Below are 3597 nucleotides of genomic sequence, written 5' to 3' on the forward strand. Positions count from 1 at the left end.
ATAGAACGAACCATATCTAAGAGAGTTCGATTACGACGTTCGGACACACCGTTTCGTTGTGGTGTTCCCGGCGGTGTCAATTGTGAAAGTATACCGCATTTCTTTAAATGCATGCCAAACTCATAACTCAGATATTCACCTCCACGATCAGATCGTAGAAATTTAATCTTCTTGTTACGTTGATTTTCTACTTCACTTTGGAATTCCTTAAACTTCTCAAAAGTCTCGGATTTATGTTTCATAAAATAGATATACCCATATCTACTCAGATCATCTGTGAAGGTTAGAACATAACGATAACCACCGCGTGATGCTACACTCATTGGTCCGCACACATCGGTATGTATGATTTCCAATAAGTCAGTAGCTCGCTCCATCATACCAGAAAATGGAGTCTTAGTCATTTTTCCCATCAGACATGCTTCGCATCTATCAAGTGACTCAAAATCAAGTGATTCAAGTAATCCATCAGTATGGAGTTTCTTCATGCGTTTCACTCCAATATGACCAAGGCAGCGAGTGCCACATATAAGTAGAATTATCATTCAATTTAATTCGCTTGGCATCAATGTTATGTATATGTGTATCACTACTATCGAGATCTAACAGAAATAAGCCATTCTTTTGTGGTGCTCGACCATAAAAGATATTATTCATAAAAATAGAACAACCATTATTCTCAGACTTGAATGAATAACCGTCTTGCATTAAACAAGATCCAGATATAATGTTCATGCTCAACGCGGGTACAAAATAACAATTATTGAGGCTTAAAACTAATCCCGAGGGTAGATGTAGAGGAAGTGTGCCGACAGCGATCACATCGACTTTGGATCCATTTCCAACGCGCATGGTCACTTCATCCTTTAGTAGTCTTCGTTTATTCTTTAGTTCCTGTTTCGAGTTACAAATATGAGCAACCGAACCAGTATCAAATACCCAGGTACTAGTACGAGAACCAGTAAGATAAACATCTATAACATGTATATCAGATATACCTTCTTTCTTCTTCTTGACAAGGCCGCTCTTCAGATCCGCCAAATACTTGGAGCAATTACGCTTCCAGTGTCCCTTCTCCTTGCAGTAATAGCACTCAGCATCAGGTTTAGGGCCAGTCTTAGGTTTCACAGGAGGCGTAGCAACTTTCTTGCCACCCTTCTTGAATTTGCCTTTAGACTTGCCCTATTTCTTGAAACTGGTGGTTTTGTTGACCATCAACACTTGGTACTCTTTCTTGATCTCAATCTCAGCAGCTTTAAGCATGGAGAAGAGTTCAGGTAACTCTTTGTTCATGTTCTGCATATTGTAGTTCATCACAAAGTTCTTGTAACTAGGTGGCAGTGATTGAAGGATACGATTAATCCCCAGTCTGTTAGGAATAACTATTTCCAAGTCACTGAGTTTCTTCGCATGCCCGGTCATAAGGAGCATGTGCTCACTAACGGAGCTACCTTCTTCCATCATGCAACTAAAGAAGTGTTTCGATGCTTCATAGCATTCCACGGCCGCATGAGTCTCAAATATAGTCTTCAACTCATTCATTAACTCATGTGGATCGTGGTGCTCAAAACGTTTTTGAAGATCGGCTTCCAGACTGCATAAGATGGCACACTGAACTTGAGAGTACCGAGTTTTCCGAGTTGCGTAAACAGCTTTTACTTCATCGGTTTCAGTTTCTGCAGGAGGGTCACCTAGCGGTGCATCAAGCACATATTGCAGATTTCCGCCAGCGAGGAAAATCCTCACATGACGGAACCAGTCGGTGAAGTTGCTACCGTTGCTCTTAAGCTTTTCTTTCTCTAGGAACTGGTTAAAATTGATTGAGGACGCCATATCTACAACATATTTGCAATAGTTTAGACTAATGTTTATGATAAATTGAGTTCAAATTTGAATTCAATATAATTAAAAACTAGGTGAACTCCCACTCAAAACAATATCCCTCGCATTGTCTTAGTGATTACACGAACCAAATCCACCACACCAAGTCCGATCATCACGAGACAAGATGTAACTTCAATGGCAAACACTCAAAGTGTTCATCATATCAATTATATGATTCATGCTCTACCTTTCGGTATCACGTGTTCCGAGACCATGTCTGTACATGCTAGGCTCGTCAAGGCCACCTTAGTATCCGCATGTGCAAAACTGGCTTGCACCCGTTGTATGCACTTGTTGATTCTATCACACCCGATCATCACGAGATGCTTCGAAACGAAAGTCTTGGCAACGGTGCTACTAAGGATGAACACTTTATTATCTTGAGATTTTAGTGAGAGGGATCATCTTATAATGCTACCGTCGCGATCTAAGCAAAATAAGATGCATAAAAGGATTAACATCACATGCAGTTCATATGTGATATGATATGGCCCTTTTGTCTTTGCGCGTTTGATCTTCATCTCCAAAGCATGGACATGATCTCCATCATCAACGGGCATGATCTCCATCATCGTCGGCGAAGCACCAAGGTCAATGGCGCCGTCTTCATGATTGTCCTCCATGTAGCAACTATTACAACTACTTTGAAATACTACTCAACATGAAATTTAAAGACAACCATAAGGCTCCTGCCGGTTGCCACAATACAATAATGATCATCTCATACATATTCATCATCACATTATGGCCATATCACATCACCAAACCCTGCAAAAATAAGTTAGACGTTCTCTAATTTGGTTTGCATATTTTACGTGGTTTAGGGTTTTCAAGTAAGATCCAATCTACCTACGAACATGAACCACAACGGTGATACTAGTGTTGTCAATAGAAGAGTAAATTGAATCTTTACTATAGTAGGAGAGACAGACACCCGCAAAGCCACTTATGCAATACAAGTTGCATGTCGAGCGTGGAGCAAATCTCATGAACGCGGTCATGTAAAGTTAGCCCGAGCCGCTTCATCCCACTATGCCACAAAGATGCAAATTACTCAACTAAAGATAACAAAAACATCAACGCCCACAAACCATTGTGTTCTACTCGTGCAACCATCTATGCATAGACACGGCTCTGATACCACTGTAGGATAACGTTGCATAGAAAACAAAAATTTTCCTACCGCAAACACGAAATCCAAGCCAAGATGCAATCTAGAAGACGGTAGCAACGAGGGGATTATCGAGTCTCACCCTTGAAGAGATTCCAAAGCCTACAAGATGAGGCTCTTGTTGCTGCGGTAGACGTTCACTTGCCGCTTGCAAAAGCGCGTAGAAGATCTTGATCACGATCGGTTCCGGCGCCACGAACGGGCAGCACCTCCGTACTCGGTCACACATTCGGTTGTTGATGAAGACGACGTCCACCTCCCGTTCCAGCGGGCAGCGGAAGTAGTAGCTCCTCTTGAATCCGACAGCACGACGGCGTGGTGTCGGTGGCGGTGGAGAAGTCCGGCGGAGCTTCGCTAAGCTACGCGGGAGATATGGAGGAGAGGGGGCGGCTAGGGTTTGGGAGGGGGTGGCCGGCCACTTCAAGGGGGGCGGCCAGCTTGTGGTCTTGGGGTGGCCGGCCCCCTCCCTTGGCCCCTCATTATATAGGTGGATCCCCAAGTGTTGGTGTCCAAGTCTTCGAATAAGACCCGAACCAAAAACC

Source organism: Lolium perenne, chromosome 2, assembly GCF_019359855.2.
Source record: "Lolium perenne isolate Kyuss_39 chromosome 2, Kyuss_2.0, whole genome shotgun sequence".
NCBI classification, from domain to species: Eukaryota; Viridiplantae; Streptophyta; class Magnoliopsida; order Poales; family Poaceae; genus Lolium; species Lolium perenne.